Genomic DNA, 16792 nt, shown 5'->3' on the forward strand with positions numbered 1-16792 from the left:
AATTGTATTAACCCAGACAAGGCATGTGTGTGTTGTGCTTTTATGTTTTATATACTTCACTGTGTACAAGTTGCGATCCGGGGGCTGTTGGGATGAAATTAATATATTTTGCATATGAGAAAGACATGAACGTTGAGGGGGCCAGGGGCAGAATGCTATAGAATAAGTGTTTGTAACCCCCCCAAAATTCACCCAATTTTTACAGACCATTCAGTGTCCAAAAACATATTTTAATGTAATAGTTACATCTGTGTTATATTTAAATTGTATAATTTATACTGTATATATTTGTGACTTAAAAAAAAAGTAGTTCATCACTGTCTCTCCAGTCCCCAGCCAAATACCTGGAATATAAGGAAGGACTCAATAAATTTGATTGAATAACTTAGTGCCTAAATAAATATTTAAAATGAGCAGAGTCTCAATGATAATAATGACCACACATAAGACAGCAGCAATCATATACTAATCACCTGCTGTATGCCAAGCACTGTACATGTGGAGTCTTGTCACATTATCTCATCTAAACTCATAATAATCACATAAAATCGGTCTTGCTGTTACCTCCTCTCTACAAATGCGGAAACGGGCTAAAGAAGGTGATGTGGTCAGCAAGAACTTGAACCAATTAATCTAGCGCAAAAGCCCTTGCAGTCTTAGACGCAGAACACTGTACAATTGTCACCCAAACAGAAACAGTGAACACTGTCAATAGTGCCAGGACCACAAGGGTAAACCAGGACTGTCCCCAGGCCACACCAAATAATATCTCGAGATAAAGAAAATGAAAGTACTTTGTAAACCACAACATCCATTAAGAGACCAGAGACCGTTAAACTGGCCATGGGGTTCAGGGAGGGAAAAGTTTTCAGTGTCACCAACAGATTGCTTCCTTGACCCAATTCCTCCCTCCGCTACACCAGGAAATCCTGTTCTACCAAGCCCACATCTTCAATGTGTTTGACATTTCAAAAAATAATTAATTGTGTCGGTTTTATTAATGTTTTAAAACATAAATTAAAAATGTGACAAATGAATGAGAAACAGCAGTCTGTTTTAATGAAAATTTCATACTCTCCATCAATAAATCATAGACCAAAGAGAACCCGACATGGGCCACAATATTTCTTGCCTGTCAGAGCAGAGGTTACTGAAGTCTGCCAAAGTGAACTTGGCAGAAGAGCTGCATTTGGGAACTGCGAGTCCCTTGTCCAACACGGACGGGAAGCCAGCCCCTTCTCAGCTCCTCCACAGCGGTGCCCCTGCTCCAGGCTGTCTTCCAGCTTTAGGGCCTGTTCCCAAACTTTTCGTCCAGAACCAATGCTCATATTCTGTTTCCTCTTTTTTAATGTCTTACACGACATGCTTTATCCTATCCTTGGTGGCAACAAACCAATATCATCTAATTCATATTTTAAAAGAAATCCAGAGAAGGAGATGCTAGGATCTCCCCTGGTCATCCAAGCTAGCATTTAATCCCACAGTTGGCTCCTTCCTTCAACACCATCTTGGAAAACCTTCATATTTGATTTGGGGTTTTCAAAAAATTGAGTCAATTCACTGTGATCTAGATTAGCTGTTGGAAAACTTTAAGTATCCAAGAATGATTTGGGATAAACAACAAGGTCCTACTGTATAGCACAGGGAACTAGATTCAACAGCTTGTAGTAACCTAAATGGAAAAGAATATGTGTGTGTAACTGAATCACTGTGCTCTACACTAGAGCCTAACACAGCATTGTAAATCGGCTATACTTCAATTTAAGAAAAAAAAAAAAAAAGGAAGAAAGAAACCAGATACCTAGGATATGTGCCTAGTAGATGACCAATAAATGTTTATTGAAGAAAGAGAAAATAATGATTTGGGGGTAGTAGGGTGGTTGGAAATGCAGATTCCTGGGCCAGAGTCATGCTGATTTTATGGGTTGAGGGACGAGGGACAGGAGTGTGCCTTGGACACAGCATCCCAGGTGAATCTAACAAAGGTAGTTGAAGATCATGCTTCCAGAAGCACCAGGCTGAATGAGTCTTGGCGAGAGCATGAACCGTGAAGCCTGGGCTTGGTGGGTGCTTTGAAGAACTGAGGTATTTCCAGCCAGAACCACCTCACTGGCAACTCCCCAGCCCTCCCAGCTCTTCCCCCGCATCCTCCTTTTACACCAGAGTTTAGCAAACCTAGTCTGCTGAGGCCAGATTGAAATGCCAGAATGTATGGAGATTAATCACAGAATAATACAAACTGCTGCTTATCATCTCCCATATATTTGACATAATTACCCTACAAGCAACATGAAAATGTTATACTGTAATAACTCCCAGCCAGCAGAAAAAGCAGCATTGCAGATAACATGAAAATAGAGAAGGCAGAATAGAGCTCTTCGAAAACTTTTAATTAATTTTTCCCCCTTTCAGCATAATTGATGTCAGTTCAGGCTTCAGTGTTTTCAAAGCGCTTGGCCTCACAGCAAAGAAATTTTGGGCTGGCGTGGGCTGACTCCAGAGCAAAGCTGGGCTATTCTGCATTTCTGCATCTTCTAAACATATGACAGACTGCCTCACTGCCCCTTTTAAAATTATTTCACTGCTCCCCGTTTCATGCTCAGCAGAACCCAAAGACCATGGTTCTTTTGTGTCATTCAGGATCCTTTGTGTTCAGACACTTGCTTGCTTCCCTTGTCAGTTTCTCCTCTTGCTCCCCCCCAACACACACACATGCCCCAGGCTTCAAGCCCACATTGCTTGCAGTTTCTCCAGTGCACCAGTCTAGGTCCGTTTGGGCTGCTATAACAAAGCTCCATAGACTGAGTGGTTTATAAACAAGAGGCATTTACTTCTTACAGTTCTGGAGTCTGGAAGTCTAAGACCAGGGTACCAACATGGTTGGGTTCTGATGAGAGTCCTCTTCTGGGGTGCAGACTGTCTCCTTGTTGTGTCCTCACATGGCTAAAAGAGTGTAAGAGAGCTTTCTGGGGTCTCTTTTTATAAAGGCACTAATCCCATCCAGAAAGGCTCCACCTCCGTGATCTAATTATCTCCAAAAGCCCCACCTCCTCATATCATCACATCAGGGTTAGGATGTCAACATATAAATTGGTGGGGGGGTGGGGGGACAGGACACAAACATGCAGTCCATTGCGTCTTCATTCCTCCAGACCTTTGCACTTGATGCTCAAACTGCTGGGACATCCATTCCCACCCCCTTCCCACCCACTTCTTCATCTGGCCGACATGACTCATCCTTCAAAACTCCGCTCACATATCATCCTTCTGAAAGCCTCCCCTCCTTACCCACAGCTAAGATGTCTGCCTTGGGTTCCCAAAGCCTCCTGACGTCCCATCTAACACAGAGCTTATCACACTCTTACTATTTTATGAGTCACTTCCTCTCTCTCCTGCACTAAAACATGAACGTATCTTTTCATCTCTGTAACACAGCATCTACAGCTTCTAGGATAGAAGATGCCTCAAAATATGTGAAGAATGAATGAATAAATGTCATTTGTAACTACTAATCTAACACTTTGCTGATCTTTAGGGAACTATACAGTAAATTCCTGGCATGAAACCACTCATCTCTCTTGATGAACCACTTTGATTCATTGATCAAACCAACTTATATAACCCACAATTTCCCTCTTTGCCTAGACTGCCAGGAAGCTCAAAGTTAAATGCCATGCTTCATCAGCACAACATTACTAGTCTAGGATTTTTCTGATTAATTTTCTCTTTTCCTCTCTGTGATTTTATTATTGTTATTGTTTTCTATTTCCAATTGACTGGTCTATTTCTCATTTTATTCATCATTGATCTTGCAAGCAACTTCATATAGTTGGGCTGCAAAGGATATACCCTCTAATGCCTGCTTTATGCCTGACTTAACAGATAAGTGCACCTTTTAGATAAATAACAGGCGTAATTTGTTTAAGCAGTGAACATACTCAGCAAATATCTGTTGAGTGTTAACTATGAGACAGGCATTAAGCCAGGTCCTATGTACACAAAAAAGAAAGAACACACAATCCCCTCACTGAAGGAATTCATTATCTACTGGGAAGCAGACATATTCCAGCCCAGTGCAGGCACCTGCCATGATGGAGGCGTGTCCTGGGTGCCATGGGATTAGGGAAAGCAAACCACGAGGCTTCCTGGGGAAGCTGGGAAGAGGTTCGCTGGAAGTAGTGATGTTGAGTGGGGTCTTAGCAGAACTGGTAGCGGAATTCATCAGTTTGCTTCAAGAATGTGAAGTGATATTGCCAGAGGACAACAGTGGAATGGTGGGGGCTGGGGGGGGTGGGTGTCAGTGAGTGACCAGCCTATTAAGACAAGAAAGGCTAGATCATGAAACACAGAGAAGCAGACCTTGCTGATAAGTTTAGATTTTATCCTACAGGCCATTGGGCTAGAATAACTGTTTTGCATACGGGGACCCCGTTTTAATCTTCAGAAATTTCCCGACAGTAGTTTCAGTATAAATTGTCTGAGAAAACACATCACAGCAAAAGTTATGGTAAGTTCAGCGATGCATTTAAATTAATTTGTACTTTGTTCAGCCCAATCACATCTACAGACATTTGAAAAATAGCTGCTCCCAGCAAAACATACGCTGTTCTCCTCGTAGCCATAAATAAAACATGACTGTGTCTCTTCCATGTGGCTACTCTGCTCCCAGCATCTTACACTGTGCTGCTCAGCACTGAAGTACTGTGGTCTCGGCATTATGTCTTTCCACGCGGTACCCACTCGTGGACTGTTTTTATCGGATGCTTCTCTCTTTGATTTAATTAGGCCCGTTCTGCACCTTTCCTCTGTAACTGTTTTCCTCTTTCCTCAATGTACTTTATCTATAATACGTTGTTGTCAAGTTACACCCTGACGTGTTCTTCTAGTTCGATGGTCCTCAAACTTTCATACTCATCAGCATCACCCAGAGGACTGACAGTGTGCGCTTCTAACAAGTTCCTGGGTGATACTGATGCTGAGTGTGTGTGTGTGTGTGTGTGTGTGTGTCTGTTTGAGGGAGACATGGTCAGGGACAGGAAATGGTAGTGATTATATTTTTGTATGTAGATTTGTGTGTGTGAGTGTGTGTTTGGGTGGTTGATGGACTTACTTGGCGAGATAAAAAATGGGTAGGGAAAAAGCTTGGTCATCAGAATTTGTTTTCCTGTTCTTTGAAATCTGAAATCTGAGTCCCTCTTGTCAGTCCACCTCTCAAGTCTCCAAAGGCTTGCCTTCCCCTACTCCCACATCCACACACGCTCATGGGCTCCCCCTGCCCTGTGGTCCTGGCCGGGTCCACTGGACAGAGAGCCTACTGCTCCCCGCAACCAGGAGGGAACCACAGTAAAAGGTGGAGTCAGCATCACTGGGCTCAGCTATTCTGCATCCTGCCTTGTGCTTGGCATGTAGAGGTACAAGGATGGACTGTTCACAGCTCTGACACTCAAGATGCCCAAAGACTAACAAAGGTGATCAGTTTCTCCCACTTTCCTGCTCCCTCCCTCTTGTTGACCACAAACTCAGCTTCCCAGTGGCCAAAGCAAAGCATGAAACTCCATAAGTGACAGGATTTTCAGCTCCCTTGGACAAAAGCCTACCAACAGTTGAAATACATGTCCTTGCTGTCCTGGAGGCATGAGACAAATTCTTCTTGCAGACCCTTGCAAAGGATCCCCAGCTGACATGGGGGCATCTGAATCAATACCCTTAAATTAAACTTAACAGTATGTTTCTTAGGGATGTTTGTGGGAGGAGCCTCCCCCTTTAAGCACATGTGCCGTTCAATGAAAGCAGTGGTCATAATTGCCGAAAGCTGGGCAGCCCTCTCACGTCCTTCAGTGGGTGTACTGGATAAGCTGGCTGTGTGACATCCATGCTGTTGGCATCCTGACAGCCACTCAGGAATGGAAAGGAAGGAGCTGTGAATACAGGCAAATATGGACAAATCTCACAGGCACTGTGCTAGGTGAAGACGAGCCAGTCTCAAGAGACTACATAGAGTCTGAGCCCGCTCATGTCATATTCCCTAAAGGACAAAACTCTGGAGATGGGAAATGCAGTAGTGGTTACCCCGTCAGACACGGGGTGGCGGTGACGATGCGACTATAAATAGGTGCACAAGGGAGTTCCTTTGCGGTGATGAGTCTCGACGACAGTGGTGGTGACAGGAATCCACAGGTAGGCGGAAACCGCTTAGAACTGTACCCGCACACACAGAAGTAAGGTCTGCAGTCCCGTCAGCACTGCCCCAGGGTCAAGTTCCTGACATTAATGTTGTACTGCGGTTACACAGGATGTCACCACTGGGGTCCATGGGACTCTGTGTACTATTTTTGCAATTTCCCATGAGCCTATAATTTCAAAACACAAAGGAAAAATAACAACAACAACAAAAGATGATGGCTACGACCTAGGAGTTCTCCCGAGTTCTCCAACTCCGGGACTTCTGCCTCCAGCTTGAAGGTGAAGCTTTGCTGTGTCAGCGCAACCTACCCCCGCCCCCACCCCCGCCTCACCCCACCCCAGCCCTGCCCTGCTCGCAGCCCTCACAGGCTGATGCGGCTCTCGGCTGGCCTCGCTGTGGTCCTGAAGCCGTCTTTGATCCCTCACTTTAGGTCTCTTACCACCTCAGCAGCCTGTGTTTAAACTCTCCCTGAGTGATCTTCATCCTTTCATCTGGGCCCTTTGATGACTTAGTTCTGGTCACTTGCTAATCCGGCCGAGGTTCTGGCTTCCCACTGGGTTTTCTTCTGCCTTCTCATCATTTCCTTTGTTGCTTGCCCTTTGCTGGGCTGAGAGGCCAGGATAGAAATGCCAAGGGAACACAGGACTATTGAGCACCACTGCTGCATCCTTCCAGTCTAAGAAACACTAAGCTGACCCTGGGGCTCTGGCTCAGAGCTCCCACTTTCCAAACCAAGACCTGTGATTTAATCGGCATCATCTTATAGTACATCGAAATTGGAGTTCTGGAAAAATCTGGCAACAGGTGGTCCCTTCTGTGGGTACCTGCAGCCAGAGGACTCATTCAAGAGAATGAAAAAGCCCATGGAGTTAAAAGAATCAGGAGGTGAGGATTCGAGTAGTTGCATCGTCATTTACCAGCAAGTCTCTACCTCTCCTGGAGGTAGAAATGACTGTTCTTTACCAGCAGATGGGCTCCACGCTTCTCATGTGATGTGATAAAGGCAGGAAGGGGATTTGCAAACAGGATAGCACTTTGCAAATAAAATTTTTAAGTTACTACCCTAATTTCATCTTCTTTCTCCTCATTGGCCATTCCACTGATGTAATCTGTCATTAGACAAACCTAAGGCTGTCCCATCTGAAGGCGAGGGGGCTGGAGTAGCTACAAGCTCCACCCATCATAGGTTAAGAGCTGGTCCAAGGGGTCGCAGCTCCCCTGCACTTCCAGCTACCCCAGGTATTGGCCAAGTAGACTCCTGAGGCCGAAGAGTGCCCTCAAACAGAGAGAGAGTCGTAGAGCCTGGCAGAAAGCCATCAGCACAGAAGGGGAAATGACGAAGGCCAAAAGGAGATGGGCAGACACCCACAGCCTCTGCTATCAACGCAATGTTCCACAGAGTACTGTTCTATTTGTCTAGTGCTACGTAGCAAACGACCCCAAAACTGAGTGCCTTATCACTGTGACCACATTTATTTTGCTGATGAATCTACAAGTAGGCAGGGCTGGGTGCAGGCAGCTCGTCTCTGCTCCACTCAGCCTCAGCTGGTGCAGCTTGGAGGCTGGAGGCTGGAGGCTGGAATCATCTGGGTCACCCCCTCTCACGTCCAGGGACTGATGCTGGCGATCAGCCAGGACCTCCTCTGGGCCTGGAGCTACAACACGCCATGTGGTCCCTCCACGTGGCTGCTTGGGCTTCCTCACAACATGGCAGCTCAGTTCTGCCTCCTCACGTCTGGAGAAGCAGGCGAAGGTGGATCCAGGCAGAAGCCGTGCTGTCTTTTCTGACCCAGCCTCAGAAGTCACGCAACAGTACTTCCAGTACCTATTGTTTGGAGGCAAATCATGAAGACCAGCCCCTATTTAAAAGAAGAGGAAATTAGACTCCACCTTCCCAGAGGATGAGTGTCAAAGAATCTTCAGACAGTTTTAGAACCACCACACTATGCATTTCAATTCAGTTTTACAAATACAGAGCATTTTCTCCATGTCAAGTATTTTGCTAGATACCAGGGTGACAGAAATGGGCAATTCGTTTGGAAGAGAGATTTTAAAAAGAACTCTGGAATCAAAGGTGTTTGGGCTCATTGCCCCGCTTACTTCAACTGTAATTTTATCATCTGCATGAATTTCGCATGAATCTTTGATTAATACTGATATCCTCTAAAAAGATTCAGAAATGCCTACCTTCTTCAAGAATGCTTTTGTGCCCAGGGCTACCACATATGGTTGGGCAGGTAGTGCACTGCACAAGGGCCTCCCTCCGAGGACCCAAGGTGGGGGTGAAATACAAACTGCACCTGCTCACCAGACTGTGTGCCCTGGTGCAGGGCTGGTTTGCAGAAGGACATTTTCTGGTTCCACCTGCTAAGCTATATGCCCCTACCTGGAGGGGAGACTTTTGCTAATTTACCCAACAGTACCCTGTGGGCTGGTGGTGGCCTTGTTTGTATGAGCAGCTACTTTAGTGAAACTTAAAGATATGCCTGAGGATGAAAGGGGAACATGCAGATGCTGGAAGAATTAAAGAAAACCATCTAGTTAAGGATGTTTGTGTGCCTTTATCAAGAATAGCTAAGTGTATATAAAGACAAGAAGGAAATAAACCAAAATGTTCACACGCATCATCACTGAGTGGTGGACCCGTAGAGATTTTTATTCTCTTTCTGTTGCTTAAAAGTATGTTTCAAATTTTCTATAATGAATACGTTGTGAATGGGAAAAGTAATAATATATTATTGACGTCATCTACTGCTCCATTAAACTGTGCCTGCCAAACTGTCCAGGGGATGGAACAGAAAAATCCACCTGATCTGGGATCTGATCCTAGTTCCCATGTTTGGTAGCTTGATCTATGAACCTGAGTAAGCTGTTTCCTTTCCCTGGACCTCAGTTTCTTCATCTGTGAATGGGTGACCAACAGCCCACGTACTGAGTGTTCTCTGGGGCAGCCAAAGTTTCGAAAAGAGATCTCAAAAGTGCACGAGCTTTGAAAGCCCTAAGATGTCCTCCAAATGTCCAGAAGGACATTTTCAACCCCAATACCCCCAAGATAAAGGGTGGGGCCAGCAGGAGGCCCACGTGGATCAGAACCAGGGTGAGGCAAGTGGAGCACTGGCCCTGCGTGCGAAACAGAAGGGAGCACCACGTGACTCACTCATCCAGATAAACAACACTGTGGTGCAGTGCTTTTAAATCAAATTATCCTCCATATATCCATAATGAACAGAAAAACAGCATCTTTAAGTGAAGATGGGATCTGACCCTGCCCTTCCCCCAGGCCCCCTCTCCACGCGGGGCTCCACCCCAAGGCCTGGACTCCAGTGCAAGAGTGACTGAACGTTTAGTGTCCAGGAGGGGGACGGCCTGAGCTCAAGGTCATTCCATGGGCTTGGATGTAGAGACTGGACTAGGGTTCAAATCTCTGAGCCTTTAACCAGGAGTTCTTTCTGTCACACCAGGTGGCATCCATCCTGCCAGGAAAATGCTTCAGGGAAGGTGTGTGTGTATGTGTCCCCTGTCCCCCACCATCAGTACTAATATCAGCCTGTACCAGCAGGCGGTTCTCTCCAGAAGAGCCAGGAGGTGAAGGAAACACCTTTAATGCTGCCTCTGTTTTTCGGCATTCTCATCCCTATTTTGAGTCCTTGGCATTTCAATCCAAAGCTAAATGTGAAGGGACCAAACCCCCATTCAGTAGAAAGCACAGGTCCTAAGACTGCTTCACAGGACTCCTTTCTCCAGGACAATGAGAGAAGCCTTTGAGAGGGCTTCCGGCCTGGAATTGTTCCCTTGGTGGAGTGTTGGGGCCCCACAAACTCAGAAGCTGCCCCAGAGCTGGGCAGAGCAGGCGTCTGCATCTTGGCCTCTCGTAGCCTCACGCCCTTTGTCACAGCGCTTGTCTCCGTTTGTAATTATGCGCGTGACACTTGATTAATGTCTGTCTCCCCCAGCCCTCCCCAAACCAGGCTTTCTGTGGGGCGGGGTCTGTTTCATTCTGCTCACTTCTCTACCCCCAGGGGGAGTGCAAAGTCTCCCATATGTATTCACTGAATGTATGAATCATGGAGTTAATCAAATCCATGAAGTGAAGGCGAGGTCCGAGGTCCGGAAATGAGCAGAACCCTGAGGACAGCGACACGGGTTTACCCTTACAGAGCAGAAGCCCCGTTCTAAGCTCTGTGCGGCATCTGCGCGTGTAATCACCCCCCCCCCCACCCAAGGCGGTTACTGACATTAACCTTGTCTTACGGCGGAGGAAGTGCAGGCACAAGGAGCTTGAGGCATCCGTCCACCATAACACATGCGGCCTGTGCTCTGAGCCAGCCTGCTCTGAAGCCCCCACCACCCCCAGCCCCAAAGTACAAATAGGAACTCAGGGATCAGTGGACACAGGGGGGTGTGGGTAGCACACAGCACCACGATCTGCCCATTTCTGGGGTTTTCTGTCCTTCCTTCTCCGTGGTCCGTCCTTCTCCATAAGCCTTGTGCTCTCCTCAGTTTTGCCCCATTAGAGCTGGTGTTTATCACGGACACATGGGGCCTCTCCTCTCTCTCACTGACCCTCTGAGCGTCTCAAGGATCCCAAAGGCTTACACTGCCGTCTAGACACAGGTGACCCTCCAAAGCTTTGGACCAAATAGTTCTCAACCAGGGCAATCGTGCCCCCCAAGGGACAGTTGGCAGGATCTGGATATATTTTTGACAATCGTGACTGGGAAGGGGGTGCAGCTGGCATCTACTGAGTAGAGTTCAGAGATGGTACAACATCCTGCAGTGTGCAGAGTGGCCCTCACAGCACAGAGTCCCCTGGGCTCAGACGTCACCAGGGTGGAGGCCGAGAAGTCCTGGTTGATCCAACCTTCTGTCCTAAGAAGTATTGCCAACTGCCTCCTGGGCGTGGCCACGTGGATGTCCCCCAGAGTCTCAAACTCAATATCCTCCAGAATGAACTCACTGCCTGTTCCTCTCCCCCAGTACCACCAGTCAGCTTGCCTTCCGGCATCTTCCAGCTCTGTAAATCACAGCTCCGCTCACATTATGGTTCCATCTGGGAAGCTGGTATCATCTGCCCACATCACCCACTCACCAGCTTCAGCAATCCGACTGCCTCGCCGCCAGCTGTGAATTCTTCTCACCTTCCCATCACCTCTGCCCCGTTTGGGCCACCTCGTTCTCCCATCTACACGAGTAGCAGCCACTTTGCTGGCCTTCATCCCTCCAGCCCCACCAGCCTCCCCTTCAGCCCATCACCCCAGCAATGGGCAGAGAGATCTTTCTAGAGGATCACAAAAGTGTCACCGCCTCCATAAAGTTGCCCATTTGGTACAGAATTTCCTTTTAGGGTGAATGAAAACGTTCTGTGACTAGATGGTGGTGATGGTTGCATAACATTGTGAAGGTGCTAAATGCCACTGAATTGTGCATTTTAAAAATGTTTAAATGGCCAGTTTTACTCTGTATGTATTTTACCAGTTTCTAAAAAACCTCCCCACTGGCCTCTGTGCTCCTCTCTGTGACTTCCACGATCTGGCCCCTGCCTCTCCCTGCAGCCTTCTCTCTTGCTGAGGACTCGGATAAATCATTGGGATTTTGCTGGGGACTGGAGCAGGCGTGCGGCTGAGACCTTGCAGGTGGAAACAGTGAATGAGTGAGGACTAAGAAAGCAGGTTACTCTTGGAGAGGGTGGCAGGGGGTGTCATCTGAAGATGCTTCCAACACTGCCTCCAATCCCCCATGTTCTTCTTAGGAAGTGCCCCTGAGACTCTTCCCAGGGAGGTCGGGGGGGGGGGCCGTGTTCCCTCCCCGTGAATCAGGACAGGCCTGTGGCGGCAGCAGAGGGGCGCACACGGCTCTGAGGCTAAGCTGCAAAAGGCAGCACAGCTCATGCCTTGCTCCCTGGAGCACCTGCACTGGACCCCTGAGCCTCTGGCCGCCCTGCTGCCACTGCGTTGTGAGGGAGCCCAATCTAGGCCAGGCAGAGAGACCCCGAGGAGACACGGAGAGGGAGGAGCCCTCAGCCTGCTGGGCTGCTCCCCCTGCTGCTCCAGGCCCAGCCGCTGCTCCCTCTGCTGCTCCAGACCCAGCCGCTGCTCCCTCTGCTGCTCCAGGCCCAGCCGCTGCTCCCTCTGCTGCTCCAGGCCCAGCTGCTGCTCCAGGCCCAGCCGCTGCACAGGAGACTAAACCAGAACCACCAGCTGGGCCCTTCCTGAATTCTTGACCTTCAAAGACCACAAGAGATGTAAAAGAGTCATTGCTGGTTTCAGCCACGGTTTGCAGAGAAGGGGGCAATTTGTTACACAGCAGCAAAGAAAACAGGCAGGGGTGGTGCTCGAGGGCACAGATGCCACTCACCCAGCCTCAGCCCAGCCCCAGACCCCCCTCTCACCAGGGGTGCATGCTTGGGCAGCTGCTTCCCATCCCTAAGCCTCAGTCTCCTCATCGTGGAAGAGACAGTAACAGCGCCGGCCTCACAGGCAGCTTAGGACTGAAGGAGAGCCGGGATCGCAGCACGTGGAAGCACTTGATGGTGTAGCTGTTACTATTATTCTGATGTTTAAAACCACCCTGGAAACAGACTCACAGACACAGAAGACAAACTTGTGGTTACTGGGGGGGAAAGGCGGTGGGAAGGGATAAATCGGGAGTTTGAGATTTGCAGACACGAACTACTATATATAAAATAGAGGAACAACAAGTTTATACTGTAGAGCACAGGGAGCTATATTTAATATCTTGTAGCAACTTATGGTTAAAAAGAATATGAAAACGAATATATACATAGGTATATTTCCTGTATGACTGAAGTACTGTGCTGTACACCAGAAATTGACACAACATTGTAAACTGACTATACTTCAACAAAAATATATATTTTTTAAAAAACACCCTGTTATGGTGCCTGTATTACTCTCCCAGGACTGCCATAACAAAGTACCCCCAAACTGGGCAGCTTAGAACAACAGAAATGCATCTCTCACAGTTGTAGAGGCTGAAAGTCCAAAATCAAGGTGTCAGGAGGGCCGTGTTCCCTCTGATGACTCAAGGATAGGATCCTTCCTGGTGGCCCCAGGCGTTCCTGGGCTTAGGGCAGCATCACGCCGATCTCTGCCTCTGTCTTCACCTGGCCTCCTCTCTGGGTATCTGTGTCTCCCGATGACCTTCTTATAAAGACACCAGTCACTAGATTTGGGGTCTACCCCAATCCAGCATGACCTCATCTTAATTAATCTAATTACAAATGCAAAGACCCTCTTTCCAAATAAGGTCACATTTACAGGTACTAGAGTTATGACTTCAGCATATCTTCTGGAGTATATACCCTTGAACCCACAACAGTCCCCTTGTGAGGCCAGCAACTACAGCGCCCTGAGCACACACCTCACCTCTAAGGACCTCATGGGTCAAAGGTGAAGCTCAGATGCGGACATCATCCCATCCAGGTCTGACACCATCTGGTTCCGTGGTGCAAAATCAGGACCAAGTTCCAGGTGAGGAGAAAAACCAATGGCTGCCTCCGGGAATCACAGGAGAGCCATCACCTGGCCCCTCGGGCTCCCCGAGGCTGCTTCCAAACAATGACTCAATAACCCAGGGGGGCGCAGGAGGGAGGGAGCCCCACAAAGGAGCAAGGAGGCAGGGGATGGGGGAATCAGCTCTCCCAGCGTATAAATATTTTATTAGTCATCACATGCTTGTTCCTCCTCTGAGGCTCCAAGTATTCCGTTAAATTAAGCATTTCTAATTGAGGAAATAGAAATGAATATGGAACAAATGTCGATGTTCTGACAGAATCCCCATGTCCTCCTTTCAGGAAGAGGTCCCCACGCACTGCAGGCACAAGGCTGTCGATTTAATGAGGTTGTGACGAAAGAGCTGCACGCATTCGAAACCCAGGAGTCCCAGGTGCAGCCGCGCCACAGTCGGTGTCACAGGGGGTCCCCAGACCCAGATGCTGGGCGGCCAGGCAGAAGCATGGGGCCTGGCTCAGCCATCAGAAGACCGGTGCTGAGTCTCAGTGCTGGGTCGATGACCTTGGTGCATCCTTGGCCTCACTGAGCCTCTGCAGGTGTGTCCCTCAGTGGGGACCGTGGCGGCTGCCCATTCCTTGCAGGGCAGCAGCAAGGCTCCGATGGGAAGCAGGAGCCTGAGTGGAGAACTCTAACGTGCTCCACGGTGTGAGAAGGGCCTGCGTGCTGGGTGTCCCACCCTAAACGGTGTTCCCAGGAGTCTTCTACAAGAGGCCAGAGCAAATGACAGTGACTCATGGCTGAGCACTGGGGAGACGCTTCCCAGGGACAATCTGGGACATCTGAGCAGCGGTGAGGTGGCTTCCTCTTTTGCCATCTGTCAGTCCTCCTGTGACAAGCACACAGCCGCTGGTAGATGAGAAACTGGGGCTCAAAAAGGAGAAGGAACTTCCCCAAGTCACACATCTGTGAAGTAGAGGAGGGAGCTCCCGGGTGCTGGGCTGCCTGACCCCACACCCCAGCCTCCCTAAACCACACCTCCTGGCCGCCTCAGCCTCACAAAGTCTCTCCTCCCCTGAGTGGGGGCCCCTGCTTAAAAGAGAGGGTGGTGGGATAACTCTGGCCACCAGAAGGCCAGCAGAACAGTGGATGCCATGCCCCGAAGCAGACCTCCTAGACCTCAAAATCACATCTGCAACTGACCGATTTATCGGGACCTCGTGACCATCTGTTTTCCTCACTGGTGCGTCCCCACTACCTGGCAGATGATTTGGCACAAAAAGGCTCTCAGGAGACATTTGTGGGACTGAATTGGGTAAAGAGGGCTTGGGAAGGACAATAGATGGGACCGTTTTACAGGCAAGAAGACACAGGCCCAGAGGGAGGCAGGGACCTCCCCACAGCCACACCACTGAGCTGGAGTAGGTGCATCAGGCTGCTCCGGCCTTCCTCGGACCTCTCTTGATTTCTCATGGCTCCCTAGTCTAAGCTGGGCTGAGATGCGATCCTGGTGGGGTCTTAGAGCCCCTGCTGGAGAAGCATCTGCTATCCTCCAGGACAGAGATTTGGGCAACCGCGATGGTGAGAGACTGGGACAAGCATCTTCGCACCTTGGAGAAACCCCTTCCTCCAGTGGCCGGACCCACCCAGCACGCAGGACGGCAGAAGGAGATGGCAAAACACGTGCTGCGCCCCTGGGGCTGCGTCCTCCCCCAGCCCCGTCCTCCCACGGCCCCCACGGCTGACGTAACAAGGTTGAGAATAAAATGTACGCCCCCGCCCAGGAGAATCAGAGAAGAGGTGAAATGCAGGTGGGACCACACAAAGCAGAGAAGCAGAGCTTGGGCATCGATGACCCTGCTCTGAAGCCTGGCTCTGTGCGGAGGACTGTGTGGTACCGGCGGGCCACCGGCCTCCCGGAGGCTGTGCGTCCCGATCAGCAGCCCGGGGCCCGCCGCGCCGGCCTCGGGGCTGCTGTGAGAATCCAGCCCCATCACGCGGGTGAGGAGTGCCTGGTGTGCAGTGGGTGCACAGTGGATGCTGTTTGCGTCTTTGCGCCTCCTCATCCCAGTCTTCCTACTTCTCCGGTCTCTTCTTCCTCCTCATCCGTTCCCAGTCCAGTAGCCCCTGCATCCCAAGAGGCCTTCAAATTCCAGAGCATCGGGGACTCCCCCCTACCCCCACGCCCCGAGCCAGGTGACCAGTCTGTCCCGGGAAGGGGGAAAGCCAGGGCTCCAGGGCCGTTGGTGGAAGGAGGGCCGCGGGTCTGCGCTGCCTTGGGGGCCGCAGGGGTTCTCCCCAGGTTGCCTGCCAGCGAGGGACAAGCTCACCGTCGCCTTTCTTTCCGCCACCCTCTGAATCCGAGAGTCTCGCCGCTGCCTGAGTCCTCTGCGTCTCTGGTTTTTCGTTGTCCGTTTCTTGGTTTTTTCTGCTTCCCATTTCTCTCTGTTCCTCCCTCGGGGTCTCTGCCCTTCTTTCCTGTTTCTCTCTTCTTTCTCTCGGGACGCAGCCCCACCCTTCACTGTCTTCCGCAGCCTGCCGTCCAGCCCTCTCTGTTTCTGCCTGTCTTTATCTCTTTTACTTCGTGTGCCTCTGGGTCTCTTGTTTGTGTGTGTGTGTCCACCTGTTGTTCTGTCCTTCCCTCTGTCTCTCCCTACCACCCACTGCCATCCTCCATACGCTCCAGGGGGACCTAATTGTAAATACTTGGGAAAGCGCAGGCCGCTGCCAGAACAGGGCAGAGGTGACGTGTCTCCCCAGCGCTCACAGAGGCCTCATATCAGCGTCCCAGCCTTTGGGTGTCATTCATGGGGAGGATGAGCAAGACCAAGGGTTGCTCCCTCTTTCCCTGTAAGTGAAATCCAGGCCACTGACTCTTAGGGAGGGGAGCCAGCCGCCCCGGGCTGTCAGAGGAAGAAAACAGATGACAACACTGGGTGAGACGGGGTCTGGGTCCTGGTTCTCCCACCGGTAGGGAGTCCTCTCCTTCCGGGTCCTCAGGCTCCTCATCTGCAAAATGGGGCAGCGGTGTCTGCTCTGTGAGATCTGGGCTCCCCTGGACTCCTCCCCTCGCCGTGTCCGGGATCCTCTCAGCACTGAGGCGCCTCTCTGGGAAGAGGCACGAGGTCAGCTTGGAGAC

Source organism: Camelus bactrianus, chromosome 18 (genome assembly GCF_048773025.1).
Source record: "Camelus bactrianus isolate YW-2024 breed Bactrian camel chromosome 18, ASM4877302v1, whole genome shotgun sequence".
NCBI lineage: Eukaryota > Metazoa > Chordata > Mammalia > Artiodactyla > Camelidae > Camelus > Camelus bactrianus.